The 21,333-nt window shown below is 38.4% G+C and overlaps 2 non-coding genes across 2 annotated transcripts; one reads left to right on the top strand and one right to left on the bottom strand.

Annotated features, from left to right (window-relative positions):
- Nucleotides 1-9,726: 9,726 nt before the first annotated feature.
- On the top strand, nt 9,727-9,830 carry LOC148568050 (small nucleolar RNA R71). The gene has a single exon (XR_015882831.1). It is a non-coding gene; the product is annotated as a small nucleolar RNA R71 (small nucleolar RNA).
- A 5,922-nt stretch (nt 9,831-15,752) lies between these two features.
- On the bottom strand, nt 15,753-15,860 carry LOC148568049 (small nucleolar RNA R71). Its single transcript, XR_015883047.1, has one exon. It is a non-coding gene; the product is annotated as a small nucleolar RNA R71 (small nucleolar RNA).
- Nucleotides 15,861-21,333: the final 5,473 nt, after the last annotated feature.

Raw genomic sequence — 21,333 nt, 5'->3', positions numbered from 1 at the left:
TAACACACAGATCACGGCATCTAATAGAATGAAGGAGAATTAAAATACATAATTAAAAGTCTTTAGGAAGCAAATATTCAATCATGTAATAATTTTAGGAAGGAAATATAAATGCATGCCAATCATATGAATAAGTAGGTAAAGAATTGATAAAACCATACAATTAAGCACAATATAAACCATAAAATAGTGGTTTATCAGTGCTAGAGCACAAGCCACAAATCCTAGGAGGGCCTTCAGGTTGAGCAACTGGAGATGGGGCTTTGATGAGCGGATAATTTATACGCTTTTTGGCATTGTTTTTACATAGTTTTCAGTACGATTTAGTTAGTTTTTAGTATATTTTTATTAGTTTTTAAATAAAAATTATATTTCTGGACTTTACTATGAGTTTGTGTGTTTTTCTATGATTTTAGGTAATTTCTAGCTGAAATTGAGGGACTTGAGCAAAAATCAAATTCAAAGGTTGAAGAAGGACTGCAGATGCTGTTGGATTCTGACCTCCCTGCACTCAGAGTGGATTTTCTAGAGTTACAGAACTTCACATGGTGCACTCTTAATTGAGCTAGAAAGTAGACATCCAGGGCTTTCCAGCAATATATAATAGTCCATACTTTGATTAAGGATAGACGACGTAAACTGGCGTTGAACGCCAGTTCCATGTTGCATTCTGGAGTCAAACGCCAGAAACAGGTTGCAAAGTGGAGTTAAACGCTAGAAACAGGTTACAAACTGGCGTTCAACTCCAAGAAAGACCTCTACACGTGTAAAGCTCAATGCTCAGCCCAAGCACACACCAAGTGGGCTCCGGAAGTGGATTTCTGCATCATTTACTCATTTCTGTAAACCCTAGTAACTAGTTTAGTATAAATAGAACTTTTTACTATCTTTGTAAGAGATCTTTGATCAGTTCTATGCTATCTTAGACTTCATGGGGGCTGGCCATTCGGCCATGCCTGGACCATTATCACTTATGTATTTTCAAACGGTAGAGTTTCTACACACCATAGATTAAGGTGTGGAGCTCTGCTGTTCCTCATGAATTAATACAAAGTACTACTATTTTTCTATTCAATTCAAGCTTATTCCTATTCTAAGATATCCATTCGCACCCAAGAACATGATGAATGTGATGATTATGTGACGCTCATCATCATTCTCACTTATGAACGCGTGCCTGATGATGCGCATAAACTAGTTATGCTACGATTTAGGAAATTGCACAATCGGCAAAATTCCTTCCGGCAAGTGCACCGGTTATCGTCAAGTAAAAACTCACAATAGAGTGAGGTCGAATCCCACAAGGATTGGTTGAATGAGAAATTCGTATTAGAAGTGTGTCTAGTTGAGCGGAATCAAGAATTAGATGAGAGTTGCGGAATGTAAAATTGGCGGGAAACGTAAATGGCAAGAAATTGAAATTGCGGAATCTTAAATTGCATGAATTAAAGAGCGAGAAGCTAAATTGCTGAAATTAAAAGGGAATAGGGGTGATTGCATGAATTGAGTTGCAGAATGTAAAGAGAAAGTGGAAATCGGAGATGGGGAATTCATTGGGTTATAGGAGATATTGAGATCTCCGAATCAAAACATGTTTATCTCTTCCTCAACCAATGCGTTCATTGAATTTTGCTTGGCAATCTTATATGATTGGATCCCAATCCCTTGGCTCACCAATTCTCTCTAAAAACAAACAAATTCCCAATCCCTTGGTTTAAATGTTCATAAGAAGAGATGATGCTCGATCACTGATTATACCACACAGTTTCATGAACCACAATTTGGTAGGATTACATGTCACAATATCCATCCAAACCCCAATCCAATTCACTGTGAGAAAGCTTCTCTAGCATGAATCCTCCATTCCTTTCCCAAGGTTCCGAAGGATTCCAATTATGGGTAGTTTCTTTCCCAAGACAACTACCCAATGGAATTAGATCGAGAAGCTTTCTAACAAAATTCAAGAGAAAAGATTGAAGAAGAAGATAAACTATTATTGATTCATTGAATTACAATAGAGCTCCCTAACCCAATGAAAGGGGGTTTAGTGAGTCATAGCTCTGAATTCAATTACAAAGGTATGAAAACTAGCAAAAATGAAAAGGTAAAAGTAAAAGTCCGTCCCTCTAACTTAAATTCTATCCTATTTATACACTTTCTTCATTGAGCTTCTGTTGTGTTTCTTGGGCTTTGAGGCCTCTCCCTGCTTTCCTTTTGCTTTGGGTTTATGATCCATAATCTTGATGAGGCTGCTGATCCAAATTCTGTAACATTCATTGAGCCAACTTAGTGATAATCAAGTAATGACACATGACTCAACAAATTGAAATTCCAGACTCATCAATCCTTCAGGCCCAATCCCATAAACCATGATATTCAATTGGGTTTTATACCAGAGTAAGTTTAAGTTAATGTTTGTGCTCAAATGCTAACTTAAACTGCAATATTTTTGGCCCAGAAACCTTTTCCAAGAGTGGTGTTTAAGTTGCAGTTTAAGCTTAAACTGCAGCTTAAACGCCAGACACTTCCAGTGATGCCTTTTGTGGAAGCACGTTTAAGCTTCAGTTTAAGGTTAAACTGAAGCTTAAACGTGGAAATGGAAGAAGGCAGCCCTGGAGGGTAACGTAGTCGAACACGTTTAAGCTTCAGTTTAAGGTTAAACTGAAGCTTAAACGTGGAGATAGGAAAAGCAGCCCTGGAGGTCGAACACGTTTAAGCTCCAGTTTAAGGTTAAACTGGAGCTTAAAGGTGGAAGCGGAGAAAGCAACCCCTGGAGGTCGAACACGTTTAAGCTCCAGTTTAAGGTTAAACTGGAGCTTAAACGTGGAAATGGAGAAAGCAACCCTGGAGGAGAAAACTTGGTCGAACACGTTTAAGCTCCAGTTTAAGGTTAAACTGGAGCTTAAACGTGGAAATGGCTCCCTGGTGCATTTCCCATTTCTGGCGTTTAACTTCCAGTTTAAGGTTAAACTGGAGGTTAAACGCCACTTTCACCCTTTCCTCAGCTTTCATGATTTTGGCCGTTTAAGTTCCAGTTTAAGCTTAAACTGGAACTTAAAGTCCATATGTGATATTCAAGCTTCCTTTATTGATTTTTGTTGCTTCCTTGCCTTGCCTCTTCTTTCCTGAAATCATCCAAACAACTGCATCAAAGTCTTGCAAATTTTTATGAGAATCTTCCATTCATAGCATTCAAGTAATATAACTAAAAACTCATGAAATTTGCATAAAAATCATACTGTTTGGATGGTTCATTGCTTTGTTATTCATTTAACCATTCTTGGTTACTTTAAGCTCAAGAAAGTGCATAAAACAACTAAAACTAACAAAAAAATGCTAGTGAAACTCGCCTAAGATGCCTTGGCATCACAACACCAAACTTAATACTTGCTTGTCCCTAAGCAAGTCCTGAGTTATTTGAGAAGAAAGTATGAAACAGAAAGCAATTACATTGGCTATATTAGTAAGCACTTGAAGTTCATCAGAAGGGTTTTATGCAGAAAGTTGCAGCATCACTTTTTCATTCTTATCAGGTAAGATTATCACTTTTTCATTGCATTCATCAAACACTGCTATGGCCTCTTGTTATTCTTATGTCCTTGGCACTTTTCTCTTCTTTGTTTTTCTTTTTCTTAGAGCTCCTTTGCTCCTTGTTTGCTCAGTGTCATGTGTTGCACGAGCCTTTGGCATTTTCTTTTTCTTATCAGTGCACTACACATATCCACTACAGGCATTTTAGTTCACATTTCTTCTTGAGACATTGGTGCCCAGCACCTCTTTGTGTGACTAAATGTTTTGTATTTAGGTTGCTCTTGATAATGGACTTTTGGTTGATAATCCCGGGTTAGTTAACCCAAGTTACCAAGTGTTGAAACACTCCTCAGAACCTATTCATCCAAGCATATCCTTAATACATAAACACCACAGGCATTTGTCTCAGAAGTTCAAACCATTGATGCCTAGCTTATTTTCTCAATTTTTTTTGCTTTTTGGTTGCCCTTTTTCAGTGGCTTTTTCTTCTTCTTTTTCTTTCTTTTTCATGGCCAAAGACATTTATTCATCAAGATCCATAGACAGTTTTCAATTTCTACACAAAAAATGATAATTCTACACTCTATTTCCAGTGATCTGACTAAACAATCAAGCATGCATACCACCACTTAATTCTACTTGATTTGTCACTAATTGAGCCAAGTTACTTTTGTTCAAACTTTTCTTTTATTTTTGGAAACAGAACAAGCATGGCAAGCATTTGTGTAAGAAGGTGAAGTTATATCCAAACATCTAGACATTCACTTTATTCAAAGCAATAAACAGACAAACATACTAGAAACTTCACATTCCAGAAAGATTCAACAATTTCAATTTAAACCAGAACAAGCATGCTTTTGTTTGCCCTTTTTAAAGAATTGTCAAGGAACAACACCACCTTGTGAAATTCCTTGTTTTCTCTTTGTTGCCAGGAAACAATTTGATTTCTCCTTCTTCTCCTAGTTGTTGTTTTATGTTCTTTCTAAGATCCTTGTTTCCTTTCCTGCAAAGAGTGATGAAGTTGCTTGCTTCTCAAGCACTTGAGTGGTTAGTTCAACTATGTATGGGCAAGTGTCTGAGTCTTAGGTTGGTGTGTGAACACCAAACTTAGTCTCCTACTTACTCCTCTGCTCTTTGAGTCCTCGAATTCTCCTTGGAGTGAAGCTGCTGCTAAGGATTTTAAGCATTTCTGTGATTGCTTAGAATGGTTGTTCCTTTCATATAATTCAAAGGTTGTTGTGTTCAGTTAATCTGTGTGGTGGAACACCAAACTTGGAGTTACACATTCCCCTTTGAATTATTGATCCACGAATTCATTGTTTGGTGTGAAACACCAAACTTAATTCCTTGCAATGCACAGAAACTACTTCACCTTTTTATTGAAACAAATAAAAGAAACAGCAAGGTAGTATTACCTCAGGTTGGGTTGCCTCCCAACAAGCGCTTCTTTAACGTCATTAGCTTGACGGTCAGCTGCCTCAGTTGAGGTGATATTTAACTTTGTCCTTCTCCTCCACATCTCCCAAGTAATGTTTGAGTCTTTGACCATTCACCGTGAAGGTTCGTTGTGACTTTTCTTCCATGATTTCTATTTGTCCATATTGGGAGACCTTGGTGACAAGGAATGGTCCAGACCACCTTGATTTTAGCTTCCCTGGAAATAGCTTCAGCCTAGAATTGTAGAGCAATACTTTTTGTCCCTCCTCAAATTTCCTTGGGGCTATGTTGCTGTCATGCTTCTTCTTTGCTCTTTCTTTGTAAATTTTGGCATTCTCATAAGCTTCAGCTCTGAATTCTTCCAACTCTTGAATTTGCAACATCCTTCTTTCTCCAGCAGCTTTGCTGTCTAGGTTCAAGAGTTTCAAGGCCCAGAATGCCTTGTGCTCCAACTCCAGTGGCAAATGGCAAGCTTTTCCATATACTAGTTGGTAAGGAGACATTCCAATTGGTGTCTTGAAAGCTGTCCTATATGCCCAAAGAGCATCATCTAGCTTAATCGACCAGTCCTTCCTTGAAGTTCCCACAGTCTTCTCCAGGATTCTTTTGAGTTCCCTATTAGATATTTCGGCTTGCCCACTTGTCTGTGGATGGTATGGTGTGGCTACCTTATGTTTGACTTCATATTTTAGAAGCAATGCCTCTAATGGTTTGTTGCAGAAGTGGCTTCCTCCATCACTGATGATTGTTCTTGGAACCCCAAAACGGCAAAAAATGTGTTTTCTGAGGAAGTTCATGACTACCTTGTTATCATTGGTTGGAGTTGCTATTGCTTCAACCCATTTGGAGACATAGTCTACTGCCACAAGGATGTAATTATTTGAGTATGAGGTGGGAAAGGGTCCCATGAAATCTATCCCCCATACATCAAACAATTCAAGTTCCAGAATGAATTGTTGTGGCATTTCATTTCTTCTTGGCAGGTTCCCCGCTTTCTGGCATTCATGGCAGTGCTTCACTAGTTCCTTTGCATCTTTGAAGATAGTGGGCCAATAAAAACCACACTGCAACACCTTAGCTGCTGTTCTTTCTCCTGCAAAATGTCCTCCATAAGTGGAGCCATGGCAGTCCCATAAGACTTCCCTTCCTTCTTCCTCTGATATGCATCTTCTGAGTATGCCATCCGAACATTTTTTGAACAAGTATGGTTCGTCCCAGATGAAGTATTTGGCATCATTCACCAATTTCTTCCTTTGATGCTTGTTAAATTCCAACGGCAAACTCCCAGTGGCCTTGAAGTTCGCTATGTCTGCAAACCAGGGTGCTTTGTGAATTACCATGAGTTGTTCATCAGGAAAGCACTCATTTATATGTGTGCTTTGTGCGCTTCCTTCTTCACATGGTATCCTTGATAAATGGTCTGCCACCTTGTTCTCTACACCCTTCTTGTCTTTGATTTCAATGTCAAATTCCTGCAACAAAAGAACCCATCTAATAAGTCTTGGTTTGGATTCTTGTTTAGCAAGTAAGTATTTTAAAGCTGAATGATCAGTGAAGACAGTGACTTTAGATCCAATGAGATAGGATCTAAATTTGTCAAATGCAAAGACTATTGCCAAGAGTTCTTTTTCAGTGGTTGTGTAATTCCTTTGGTTATCATTCAAGACTTTACTGGCATAATAAATCACATGTACCAAATTGTCTTTCCTTTGTCCTAACACTGCCCCAATAGCAAGGTCTGATGCATCACACATCAGTTCAAAAGGTAAGTTCCAATCAGGTGGGGCAATGATAGGTGCAGAGGAAAGTTTTTGCTTCAAAAGTTCATAGGCTAGCATGCAATTTTTATCAAATACAAAGGGTGTATCAGAGACAAGCAAGTTACTCAAAGGTTTGGCTATTTTAGAAAAGTCTCTAATAAACCTTCTGTAAAAACCAGCGTGTCCCAAAAAACTCCTAACTGCCTTGACATTACTTGGTGGAGGTAATTTTTCGATGAGTTCCACCTTAGCTCTGTCCACCTCAATGCCTCTATTAGAGATTTTGTGGCCAAGGACTATTCCTTCTGTGACCATGAAATGACACTTTTCCCAGTTTAATACTAGGTTGGTCTCTTGGCACCTCTTAAGCACCAAGGCAAGGTGGTGTAGGCAGCTAGGAAAAGAATCTCCAAACACAGAAAAATCATCCATGAAGACCTCAATAAATTTTTCAATCATGTCCGAAAAGATGGACAGCATGCATCTTTGGAAAGTGGCAGGTGCATTGCACAATCCAAAGGGCATGCGTCTATAAGCAAAAACTCCATATGGACAAACAAATGAGGTTTTCTCTTGATCTCTAGGATCAACTACTATCTGATTATAGCCTGAGTATCCATCCAGAAAGCAATAGTAAGCATGTCCTGCAAGCCTTTCAAGCATCTGATCCATGAATGGGAGTGGGAAATGATCTTTTCTGGTGGCTTCATTGAGCTTCCTGTAGTCTATGCACATCCTCCACCCAGTGACAGTTCTTGTGGGTATGAGTTCGTTCCTCTCATTTGGCACCACAGTTATGCCACCTTTCTTGGGAACTACATGGATGGGACTAACCCATGGGCTATCAGAAATGGGGTAGATTACCCCTGCCTGCCATAACTTCATGACCTCCTTTTGTACCACTTCTTTCATGACGGGATTCAATCTTCTCTGAGCTTGGATGGAGGGTCTAGCATCCTCTTCTAACAAGATTTTATGCATGCATATGGATGAACTTATCCCCTTCAAATCAGCTAGGGTCCATCCAATGGCATCTTGATGAGTTTGTAGCACCTTGATCAATTCTTCTTCCTGTTCTTGACTCAGGGCAGAGCTAATGATAACAGGATGACTCTCATCACTACCCAAGTATGCATACTTGAGATTAGGGGGCAATGCTTTGAGCTCAGGTTTTGGTGCTTCCTTCTCCTCTTTCACTCTCTCTGGCATGCTTGGCATGGTTGTTTCAGCAGCCTTGATGTCACTAACTTCTATGTCCTTGGTGAACTCCTCCTCTGCCACTTCCTTTGTTGTTTCCTCAAAGGTTTCTTGTACTGCAATGTCCACTACATCCACCCTCATGCATTCCCTTAGTGATTCTGATGGATAGCTCATTGCCTTGAATACGTTAAACACCAATTTCTCATCATGTAGTCTAAGAGTGAGTTCACCCTTTTGTACATCTATGATGGCTCCAGCAGTAGCCAGGAAGGGTCTTCCCAGAATTATTGAAGCTTTGGCTTCTTCCTCCATATCTAACACCACAAAATCAGCAGGAAATATAAAATCTCCCACTTTCACCAACAAATCCTCAACTATCCCATGAGGGAATTTAAAAGTTCGATCTGCCAATTGGAGGGCCATTCTTGTTGGTTTAGCTTCCTCAATCTTCATTCTTCTCATCATTGTTAGAGACATCAAATTGATACTGGCCCCTAAATCACACAAGGCCTTCTCCACCATGACTTCTCCTATGATGCAGGGGATTTGGAAACTGCCTGGATCCTTCAATTTCTGAGGCAATTTGTGCTGAATGATGGCACTGCATTCTTCAGTTAACAACACAGTTTCCTCATTTCTCCAGCTTCTCTTCTTGGTCATTAATTCCTTTAAGAATTTTGCATAGAGTGGCATTTGCTCTATTGCCTCAGCAAACGGAATGTTGATTTGAAGCTTCTTGAAAATCTCCAAGAACCTGGAGAATTGGCCATCCTTTTCACTTTTCATCAAACGTTGAGGATATGGTGCTTTAGGTGTATAAGGCTTCAGGACCTCTTTTTCTTTTTCTTTTGTTGCAGACGGTGTAAAAGATTGTCCTTGTTCCTTGTCCCTCACATTTTCCTTTGCTTCATCCTCTGTGGTTTCCTTTGAGATCTCCTTTAGATTCTTTCCACTTCTGAGGGTTATGGCCTTACATTCTTCCCTTGCAATAGCCTTGGCAGCATGAGAAACGCTTGGCCCAGGGGTTTGCTTAGACAAATACACAATTTGATTTTCTAGCTTCTGGATAGCAGCTCCTTGGTTTTGCAGGTTAGAATTTACTTCTTCCTTAAAGGCTTTCAATTCGGTTATGTCTTGACTCATGGTTGCAAGCATTCCTTCTATCCTGTTTAATTGATCTTGAAATTGTTGGTTCGGATTAGGTTGGGTAGGTTGATTATTTTGGCCATGATATGATGGTTGGGTGTAAGTGTTTTGTGTGGCTTGGTATAATCTTTGGTTGGAGTTTTGGTATGTGGAATTGTTGTGTTGGTTGTGGTTGTAAGGTTTGTGGTTTTGTGGTTGGGTTTGTTGGTTCCCCCACCCAAAGTTTGGGTGGTTTTTCTATCCTGGATTGTAAGTGTTGGAATGTGGATCATATGATTGCCTTTGTTGGTTTCCCACATAGTTGGCCTCTTCCCAATCACCTTCTTCAGTGCTTACTTCCTCTTGATCTTGTGTGTGTATTGCAGCCACTTGCTTTGTTTCTAATTTCCTGGTGAGCTCTGCTAGTTGCTTGGCAAACACCTTGTTTTGGGCTAGAATTGTATCAACATGGTTCAGCTCCATGACTCCCTTAGTGTTGTGTCTCTCTGATGCATAGTAGTACTCATTCTCAGCCACTGTCTCAATCACTTCAATGGCTTCTTCCACAGTCTTTTTCCTGTTCAATGAACCTCCTGATGAATGGTCTACAGCCTTCCTTGATTCATAAGAAAGTCCATCATAGAAAATATGCAATTGCACCCAGTCATGGAACATGTCTGGTGGGCATTTCCTTATCAAATCCTTGAACCTCTCCCATGCCTCGTAGAGAGTTTCACCATCTTGTTGTCTAAACGTCTGAACCTCAGATCGAAGCCTATTGACCTTTTGTGGGGGGTAGAAACGTGCCAGAAACTTACTTTCCACCTCATCCCAGGTTGTTAGGCTCCCCCTTGGGAATGATTCCAGCCACTTAGCTGCCTTGTCCCTAAGTGAAAATGGGAACAAAAGCAGTTTATAGGCATCTTCCTGGACTCCATTAGACTTCACAGTGTCGCAAATTCTCAGGAATTTTGTGAGATGTTGGTTTGGGTCTTCATTAGCACTCCCACCAAATGAACAATGATTCTCCACAAGTGATATTAGCTGTGGTTTGAGCTCAAAATTGTTGGCCTGAATGGTTGGTTTCTGAATGCTGCTACCACAATTCCCAGAGGTTGGGTTTATGTATGAACCAAGAACCCTCCTCTCAGGAATGGCATTGTTTCCATCATCCCTCTCATGGTTGTGAACTTCTCTATCCATGTTGAGATCTAAAGCTTCCTCAAAATTGTCCTCAGATTCTCCTTCAGATTCTTCTTCTCCCAGTACTCTCTTCCCTCTTGCTTCCCTTCTAAGTCTATGAAGGGTCCTCTCTGGTTCAGTATATGGAGGAGTTGATGTCTCTCCTCTCCTACCTGTCATACAAGAACACAGCACAGGCAACAAACAAGTGAAATACTCTTGGTTAATGGAAGAGTATGGTTAGAACAGTTGAGGAATTAATTCAAATAGTTAGTGAGTCAGTGAGTTAGTTGCTTGAATTTAAAGGCATAAAGAAAGAAAGCATGTAACAGAGTGCAGAAATTGAAATTCAACAAGTAACTTGAACTGAATTAACAAAGCAAGAAAAATGCTCAATCTAGTTAACTTCCAATTTGAGAATTGTCAATCGAAAACCAATCCCCGGCAACGGCGCCATAAACTTGATGCGCATAAACTAGTTATGCTACGATTTAGGAAATTGCACAATCGGCAAAATTCCTTCCGGCAAGTGCACCGGTTATCGTCAAGTAAAAACTCACAATAGAGTGAGGTCGAATCCCACAAGGATTGGTTGAATGAGAAATTCGTATTAGAAGTGTGTCTAGTTGAGCGGAATCAAGAATTAGATGAGAGTTGCGGAATGTAAAATTGGCGGGAAACGTAAATGGCAAGAAATTGAAATTGCGGAATCTTAAATTGCATGAATTAAAGAGCGAGAAGCTAAATTGCTGAAATTAAAAGGGAATAGGGGTGATTGCATGAATTGAGTTGCAGAATGTAAAGAGAAAGTGGAAATCGGAGATGGGGAATTCATTGGGTTATAGGAGATATTGAGATCTCCGAATCAAAACATGTTTATCTCTTCCTCAACCAATGCGTTCATTGAATTTTGCTTGGCAATCTTATATGATTGGATCCCAATCCCTTGGCTCATCAATTCTCTCTAAAAACAAACAAATTCCCAATCCCTTGGTTTAAATGTTCATAAGAAGAGATGATGCTCGATCACTGATTATACCACACAGTTTCATGAACCACAATTTGGTAGGATTACATGTCACAATATCCATCCAAACCCCAATCCAATTCACTGTGAGAAAGCTTCTCTAGCATGAATCCTCCATTCCTTTCCCAAGGTTCCGAAGGATTCCAATTATGGGTAGTTTCTTTCCCAAGACAACTACCCAATGGAATTAGATCGAGAAGCTTTCTAACAAAATTCAAGAGAAAAGATTGAAGAAGAAGATAAACTATTATTGATTCATTGAATTACAATAGAGCTCCCTAACCCAATGAAAGGGGGTTTAGTGAGTCATAGCTCTGAATTCAATTACAAAGGTATGAAAACTAGCAAAAATGAAAAGGTAAAAGTAAAAGTCCGTCCCTCTAACTTAAATTCTATCCTATTTATACACTTTCTTCATTGAGCTTCTGTTGTGTTTCTTGGGCTTTGAGGCCTCTCCCTGCTTTCCTTTTGCTTTGGGTTTATGATCCATAATCTTGATGAGGCTGCTGATCCAAATTCTGTAACATTCATTGAGCCAACTTAGTGATAATCAAGTAATGACACATGACTCAACAAATTGAAATTCCAGACTCATCAATCCTTCAGGCCCAATCCCATAAACCATGATATTCAATTGGGTTTCATACCAGAGTAAGTTTAAGTTAATGTTTGTGCTCAAATGCTAACTTAAACTGCAATATTTTTGGCCCAGAAACCTTTTCCAAGAGTGGTGTTTAAGTTGCAGTTTAAGCTTAAACTGCAGCTTAAACGCCAGACACTTCCAGTGATGCCTTTTGTGGAAGCACGTTTAAGCTTCAGTTTAAGGTTAAACTGAAGCTTAAACGTGGAAATGGAAGAAGGCAGCCCTGGAGGGTAACGTAGTCGAACACGTTTAAGCTTCAGTTTAAGGTTAAACTGAAGCTTAAACGTGGAGATAGGAAAAGCAGCCCTGGAGGTCGAACACGTTTAAGCTCCAGTTTAAGGTTAAACTGGAGCTTAAAGGTGGAAGCGGAGAAAGCAACCCCTGGAGGTCGAACACGTTTAAGCTCCAGTTTAAGGTTAAACTGGAGCTTAAACGTGGAAATGGAGAAAGCAACCCTGGAGGAGAAAACTTGGTCGAACATGTTTAAGCTCCAGTTTAAGGTTAAACTGGAGCTTAAAGGTGGAAATGGCTCCCTGGTGCATTTCCCATTTCTGGCGTTTAACTTCCAGTTTAAGGTTAAACTGGAGGTTAAACGCCACTTTCACCCTTTCCTCAGCTTTCATGATTTTGGCCGTTTAAGTTCCAGTTTAAGCTTAAACTGGAACTTAAACTCCACATGTGATATTCAAGCTTCCTTTATTGATTTTTGTTGCTTCCTTGCCTAGCCTCTTCTTTCCTGAAATCATCCAAACAACTGCATCAAAGTCTTGCAAATTTTTATGAGAATCTTCCATTCATAGCATTCAAGTAATATAACTAAAAACTCATGAAATTTGCATAAAAATCATACTGTTTGGATGGTTCATTGCTTTGTTATTCATTTAACCATTCTTGGTTACTTTAAACTCAAGAAAGTGCATAAAACAACTAAAACTAACAGAAAAATGCTAGTGAAACTCGCCTAAGATGCCTTGGCATCACCTGACAAACACTTCCGTTCTACATGCAAACAAGCTAGAATGAATATCTCTTAGATATCTAATACAGAGGACCGAGTTCGAGATATTAGAATCTTCGTGGTATAAGTTAGAACCCATGGGTGGCCATTCTTGAGATCCGGAAGGTCTAAACCTTGTCTGTGGTATTCCGAGTAGGATCTGGGAAGGGATGGCTGTGACGAGCTTCAAACTCATGAGTGTTGGGCGTAGTGACTGACGCAAAAGGATAGTAAATCCTATTCCAGTATGATAGAGAACCGACAGATGATTAGCCATGCAGTGACAGCGCATTGGACCATTTTCACAGAGAGGATGGGATGTAGCCATTGACAACGGTGATGCCCTACATAAAGCTTGCCATGGAAAGGAGTAGGAATGATTGGATGAAGACAGCAGGAAAGCAGAGGTTCAGAGGAACGAAAGCATCTCTATATGCTTATCTGAAATTCTCACCAATGAATTACATAAGTATCTCTATCCTAGTTTATGTTTTATTTATCTTTTAATTACTAAAACTCTAAAACCATTTGAATCCGCCTGACTGAGATTTACAAGGTGACCATAGCTTGCTTCAAGCCGACAATCTCCGTGGGATCGACCCTTACTAATGTAAGGTTTATTACTTGGACGACCCAGTGCACTTGCTGGTCAGTTGTGCGAAGTTGTGACAAAGAATTAAGATTATGAACGTGCGTATAAAGTTTTCAGCACCGTTACCAAGGAATGGAACCATCACGATTTCTGCGCACCAAGTTTTTGGCGCCGTTGCCGGGGATTGTTCGAGTTTGGACAACTAACGGTTCATCTTGTTGCTCAGATTAGGTAACTTTATTTTAATTTTAACCTTTTTGTTTTTATTATTCTTATTTTCGAAAAAAATCAAAATTTTTTTTTTCGTTTTTCCCAATTAATTTTCGAAAAATAAAAAAAACATTTACTAAATCATAAAATCAAAAATATTTTTTGTGTTTCTTGCTTGAGTCTAGAGTCAAGTTTTAAGTTTGGTGTCAATTGCATCTTTTTAATTTTCTAAAAATTATTTTCGAAAATTTCATGCATTGCATTCTTCATGATCTTCAAGTCGTTCTTGGCCAGTCTTCTTGTTTGATCTTCATATTTTCTTGTTTTGTGTCTTTTCTTGTTTTTTATATGCATTTTCAATTTGTTAGTGTCTAAAAAATTAAAAATTTCTAAGTTTGGTGTTTTGCATGTTTTCTTTTCTTGAAAATTTTTCAAAAATAAGTCTTGATGTTCATCTTGATATTCAAAGTGTTCTTGGTGTTCATCTTGACATTCATAGTGTTCTTGCATGCATCACATGTTTTGATTCATAATTTTCATGTTTTGAGTCTTTTTGATGTTTTTCTCTTTCATCATTAAAAATTTAAAAATCAAAAAAATATCTTTCCCTTTTTCTTCTCATCAAATTCAAAAATTTGAGTTGACTTTTTTAAAAATTTTTAAAATCTAGTTGTTTCCTATGAGTTAAATCAATTTTTCAATTTAAAAATTCTATCTTTTTCAAATCTTTTTCAAAAATCAAATCTTTTTCAATTTTTCCTTCATATTTTCGAAAATTTCAAATTAATTTTCAAAATCTTTTTCTTATTTTTATTCCATATTTTTTACTGCAATGCTAACAATTAATGTGATTGATTCAAAAATATTAACTTTGTTACTTGCCTAATAAGAAAGGTTCAATCTTTAAATTTTAAAATCAAATCTTTTTGTTTCTTGTTAGTCAAGTAATCAACTTTAATTTTCAAAATCAAATCTTTTTAAATTTCTTTTTCAAACCTTTTTCAAAATAATTTTCAATCATATCTTTTTCAATTTCAATCATATCTTTTTCAAAATCGATTTCAAAATCTCTTCTAACTTCTTATCTTTTTCAAATTGATTTTCAAATCTTTTTCAATCAATCCCATCTTTTTGTTTCAATCATTTCCTTTTCAAAACTACCTAACTAATTCTCTCTCTCTAATTTTCGAAAATCCCTTCCCCCTTTTTCAAATTTCTTTTTTTTAACTAATTGTTTTAATTTTTAATTTAATTTGATTTCAATTTTAATTTTCAAAATTTAACTTAAAATTTTATTTTTAATTTAATTAATTTTCGAAATTCCCTCTCTCTCATCTCCTTCTAATTATTTATTTATTTACTAACACTTCTATTCATCTCAAAATTCAAACCCTCTCTTCCTCTTGGTGTTCGAATTTCTCTTATTTTATTCTCATCTTCTTCTACTCACATACAGGAATCTCTATACTGTGACATAGAGGATTCCATATTTTCTTTTCTGTTTTCTTCTTTATCATATGAGCAGGAACAAGGATAAGAACATTCTTGTTGAAGCTGATCCTGAACCTGAAAGGACTCTGAAGAGGAAGCTAAGGGAAGCCAAAGCACAACTCTCTGGAGAAAATCTGACAGAAATTTTCGAAAAAGAAGAAAACATGATCGAAAATAATAACAATGCAAGGAAAATGCTTGGTGACTTCACTGCACCAAATTCCAATTTACATGGAATAAGCATCTCAATCCCTGCCATTGGAGCAAACAATTTTGAGCTTAAACCTCAATTAGTTTCTCTAATCCAACAGAACTGCAAGTTTCATGGACTTCCATCCGAAGATCCTTTTCAGTTCTTAATTGAATTCTTGCAGATCTGTGATACTGTTAAGACCAATGGGGTTGATCCCGAGGTCTACAGGCTTATGCTTTTCCCGTTTGTTGTAAGAGATAGAGCTAGAGTATGGTTGGACTCTCAACCTAAGGATACCCTGAACTCTTGGGAAAAGCTGGTCACGGCTTTCTTAGCCAAGTTCTTTCCTCCTCAAAATCTTAGCAAGCTTAGAGTGGATGTTCAAACCTTCAGACAGAAAGAAGGTGAATCCCTCTTTGATGCTTGGGAGAGATACAAGGAACTGACCAAAAAGTGTCCTTCTGACATGCTTTCAGAATGGACCATTCTAGATATATTCTATAATGGTCTGTCTAAGTTATCAAAGATGTCATTGGACCATTCTGCAGGTGGATCCATTCACCTAAAGAAAACGCCTGCAGAAGCTCAAGAACTCATTGACATGGTTGCAAATAACCAGTTCATGTACACTTCTGAAAGGAATCCTGTGAATAATGGGACGCCTATGAGGAAGGGAGTTCTTGAAATTGATACTCTGAATGCCATATTGGCTCAGAATAAAATATTGACTCAACAAGTCAATATGATCTCTCAGAGTCTGAATGGATTGAAGGAATCATCCAACAGTACTAAAGAGGCATCTTCTGAAGAAGAAGCTTATGATCATGAGAACCCTGCAATAGCAGAGGTGAATTACATGGGTGAACCCTATGGAAACACCTATAATCCCTCATGGAGGAATGATGAGCGGATATTTTATACGCTTTTTGGGGTTAATTTCATATAGTTTTTAGTATGTTTTAGTTAGTTTTTAGTTTATTTTCATTAGTTTCTAGGAAAAATTCATATTTCTGGACTTTACTATGAGTTTGTGTATTTTTCTATAATTTCAGGTATTTTCTGGCTGAAATTGAGGGAGCTGAGCAAAAATCTGATTCAGGCTGAAAAAGGACTGCTGATGCTGTTGGATCCTGACCTCTATGTACTCCGAATGGAATTTCTGGAGCTACAAGAGTCCAATTGACGCGCTTCCAATTGCGTTTGAAAGAAGACATCCAGAGCTTTCCAGCAATATATAATAATCCATACTTTGCTCAAGGATAGACGACGTAAACGGGCGTTCAACGCCAGTTCCATGTTGCTGTCTGGCGTCCAGCGCCAGAAACACGTTACAAATTGGAGTTCAACCCCAGAATTACGTTACAACCTGGCGTTGAACGCCCAAAACAGCCCAGACACGTGAGAAGCTTTAGTCTCAGTCCCAGCACACATCAAGTGGGCCCCAGAAGTGGATTTCTGCACTATCTATCATAATTTACTCATTTTCTGTAAACCTAGGTTACTAGTTTAGTATTTAAACAACTTTTAAAGATTTATTTTGTATCTCATGACATATTTAGATCTGAACTTTGTAATCTCTGACGGCATGAGTCTCTAATTTCCATTGTTGGGGGTGAGGAGCTCTGTTATGTCCTGATGAATTAATGCAAGTATTTCTGTTTTCTATTCAAACATGTGTGTTCCTCTCTATGATATCCATTCGCACTTCAACATGAATGTGATGAATGTGACAATCATCATCATTCCCCCACGAACGCATCCCTGACAACCACTTCCGTTCACCGTAGAATGAATGAATATCTCTTGGATCTCTTAATCAGAATCTTCGTGGTATAAGCTAGATTGATGGCAGCATTCAAGAGAATCCGGAAAGTCTAAACCTTGTCTGTGGTATTCCGAGTAGTATTTAGGGATTGAATGACTGTGACAATCTTCAAACTCGCAAGTGCTGGGCATAGTGACAGACGCAAAAGGATAGTAAATCCTATTCCGGTACGATCGAGAACCTGCAGATGGTTAGCCGTGCAGTGACAGCGCACCTGGACCCTTTTCACTGGAAGGATGGATGGTAGCCATTGACAACGGTGATCCACCAACACACAGCTTGCCATACGAGGACGTGCATGCGTGAATCAGAAACAGAGGAAAGCAGAATTTCAGAAGACAAAGCATCTCCAAAACTCCAACATATTCTCCATCATTGCATACAAGTATAATTTGTGTTCTGCCCTTCTTACTTTTCACAATTCAAATTAAGAATTATTATTGATATTATATCCTGACTAAGAGTTACGAGATAACCATAGCTTGCTTCAAGCCAACAATCTCCGTGGGATCGACCCTTACTCATGTAAGGTATTACTTGGACGACCCAATGCACTTGCTGGTTAGTTGTGCGAAATTGTAAGAGAGTAATGTGAACATTGACATCACAATTTCGTGCACCAAGTTTTTGGCACTGTTGCCGGGGATTGTTTGAGTTTGAACAACTGACGGTGAATCATGTTGCTTAGATTAGGAAAATTTTGTTGTTTGGGTCAGAGTCTTTTATATTCTTTTCAAAAAAAAAAATAAAATAAAATAAAAATATTATTTTTTTCTTAGTTATTAAAAATATTTTTCAAAACAAGTGTTACATTTACTGCCTATTTGGCTAGAGCGTTGGTCTGTGTTCTTGGTAAATTGGGTACCTTCTTTTTAAAATTCTTTTTCAAAAATAATTTTTACATTAAATCTTGTGCCAAACTTCAAGTTTGGTGTTTCCTTGTTGGTTTTTCTTTGGTTTTCGAAAAATCTTATTTTGGTTTTCTAAAAATTTTAAGATTGGTGTTCCTTCTTCATGTTCTTGTGTTCTTGTGAATCTTCAAAGTGTTCTTGAGTTTTCCTTGTGTCTTGATCTTAAAATTTTTAAGTTTGGTGTTCCTTGGTGTTTTCCCTCCAAAATTTTTGAAAACAAGGAGCATTAGATCTAAAAATTTTAAATCTTATGCTATCTTATTGTTTTTCTCTCTCCTCTTTAAATTCAAAAAATATCTTTTCTCTCTATTTTAAAGCAAATTTTTTAAATTTACCTTTAAAATTCAGATTTTTAATTCAAAATTTAAAACCTCTTTCAAAAAAAATCATCATATCCTTTTCAAAACTTCCTAACCACTTTCTCTCTCCTCATTTTTTTTGAAAATCTTCACCCATTTTTATTTATTTTTTTTAATTTATTTTATTTTCGAAATAAATAAAGAAATAAATAAATAAATAAAAATAATTTTTTATTACATCATCTCCCTTTCTCCATCATGGATCTAAGTGGAAATGAACAGTCCAGAAGGACTTTGGGGTCATATGCTAACCCCTCTACTGCTTCATATGGGAGTAGTATCTGCATACCCTCCATTGGAGTCAGTAGCTTTGAGTTGAATCCTCAGCTCATTATCATGGTGCAGCAAAGCTGCCAGTATTTCGGTCTTCCACAGGAAGAACCTACAAAGTTTCTGGCATAATTTTTACAAATTGCTGACACAGTACATGATAAGGAATTAGATCAGGATGTCTACAGATTATTACTGTTTCCATTTGCTATAAAAGACCAAGCCAAGAGGTGGTTAAATAACTAACCTAAGGCTAGCATAAGGACATGGAAATAGCTGACAGAAAAATTCCTGAATCAATACTTTCCTCCAAAACGGATGACACAGCTAAGGCTGGACATCCAAGGCTTTAAACAAGGAGATAATGAATCTCTTTATGATGCCTGGGAGAGATACAGAGAGATGCTACAAAAATGCCCCTCTGAAATGTTTTCAAAGTGGGTTCAGTTAGACATCTTCTATTATGGGCTTACAGAAAGAGCTCAGATCTCTCTAGATTACTCAGCTGGTGGATCTATCCACATGAGAAAGACAATTGAAGAAGCTCAAGAGCTTATTGATACAGTTGCCAGAAATCAGTATCTGTACCTAAGCAGTGACCCTTCCATGAAAGAAGAGGTTAAAACAGTAACTGCTGAACTCAGTCCTGTAGAACAAGCTGCTGAATTCAATCAGCAATTGGACTTTCTAACACAACAGTTAGCCGAATTCAAAGATAGACTACAAGAGAAAAAGATGGCTAATATAAATATGGATGAACAATTGAAGCAAACAAAATAGCAGCTGTCAAAACAAATAACAGAAGAATGCCAAGCAGTTCAATTAAGAAGTGGGAAAACATTAAATACCCCACCTCAAAGCAGCAGGAAGCTAAGGAATGAGAAACCACCCATAATCCATCTGAGGACAGTGAGAGCCCAGGAAAAAATAATTATGGCGTCAAAACGCCAGAAATTGGGTGGAAGGCTGGCGCTGAACGCCCAGGCCATGCTCAGAACTGGCGTTCAACGCCAGAAACAAGCAAAAAACTGGCGTTGAATGCTCAAAGGAAGCACAGTTCTGGCGTTCAGACGCCAGGAACAGTTGAGGAATTGGCGTCTAACGTCACTCCAGCTTCCAACCCTGGCATTCAAATGCCAGTGAGGGATCAGACACCCACAAGTACTGATGACAACCCCTCTAAAAAGGCTTCTTTAACCACTTCTGTAGGAAATAAACCTACAGCAACCAAGGTTGAGGAATATAAAGCCAAGATACCTTATCCTCAAAAACTCCGCCAAGAGGAGCAGGGTAAGCAATTTGCTCGCTTTGCAGATTATCTCAGGACTCTTGAAATTAAGATTCCGTTTGCAGAGGCACTTGAGCAAATACCTTCTTATGCCAAGTTCATGAAAGAGATTTTGAGTCAAAAGAAGGATTGGAGAGAAACTGAAAGAGTTTTCCTCACTGAAGAATGCAGTGCAGTCATTCTGAAAAGCTTTCCTGAAAAACTTAAAGATCCCGGAAGCTTTCTAATACCATGCACATTAGAGGGAAATTGCACCAGGACAGCTTTATGCGATCTTGGGGCAAGCATCAATCTAATACCAGCATCCACTATAAGAAAGCTTTGCTTAACTGAAGAAGTTAAACCAACCCAGATATGTCTCCAACTTGCTGATGGCTCCATTAAATACCCATCAGGCATGATTGAGGACATGATTGTCATGGTTGGGCCATTCGCCTTTCCCACTGACTTCGTAGTGTTGGAGATGGAGGAGCACAAGAGTGCTACTCTCATTCTAGGAAGACCTTTCCTGGCAACTGGACGAACTCTCATTGATGTCCAAAAGGGGGAAGTCACCCTGAGAGTCAATGAAGATGAGTTTAAGTTGAATGCTGTCAAAGCCATGCAGCATCCAGACACACCAAAAGACTGCATGAAAGTTGATCTTATTGACTCTTTGGTAGAAGAGATCAACATGGCTGAGAGTCTCGAATCAGAGCTGGAAAACATCTTTAAAGATATTCCACCTGATCTAGAGGATTCAGAGGAATTAAAAGAGTCTCTAAAAATTCCTCAGGAAGAGGAAAAACCTCCTAAACCTGAGCTCAAACCATTACCACCATCCCTGAAATATGCATTTCTGGGAGAAGGTGATACTTTTCCAGTGATCATAAGCTCTGCTTTAAATCCACAGGAAGAGGAAGCACTAATTCAAGTGCTAAGGACACACAAGACAGCTCTTGGGTGGTCCATATATGACATTAAGGGCATAAGCCCAGCTAGATGCATGCACAAGATCTTATTGGAGGACAATGCTAAGCCAGTGGTTCAACCACAGAGGCGGCTAAATCCAACCATGAAGGAAGTGGTGCAGAAAAAGGTCACTAAATTACTGGAGGCTGGGATTATTTATCCTATTTCAGATAGCCCCTGGGTGAGTCCTGTTCAAGTTGTCCCTAAAAAGGGAGGCATGACAGTGGTTCATAATGAAAAAAATGAACTTGTTCCTACCAGAACAGTTACAGGGTGGCGCATGTGTATTGACTACAGAAGGCTCAATACAGCCACCAGAAAGGATCATTTTCCTTTACCAT

This window comes from Arachis ipaensis, chromosome B4 (assembly GCF_059453495.1).
Source record: "Arachis ipaensis isolate K30076 ecotype BB chromosome B4, ASM5945349v1, whole genome shotgun sequence".
In the NCBI taxonomy this organism is placed as follows: domain Eukaryota; kingdom Viridiplantae; phylum Streptophyta; class Magnoliopsida; order Fabales; family Fabaceae; genus Arachis; species Arachis ipaensis.
This window is presented reverse-complemented; position numbering and strand designations above follow the sequence as displayed.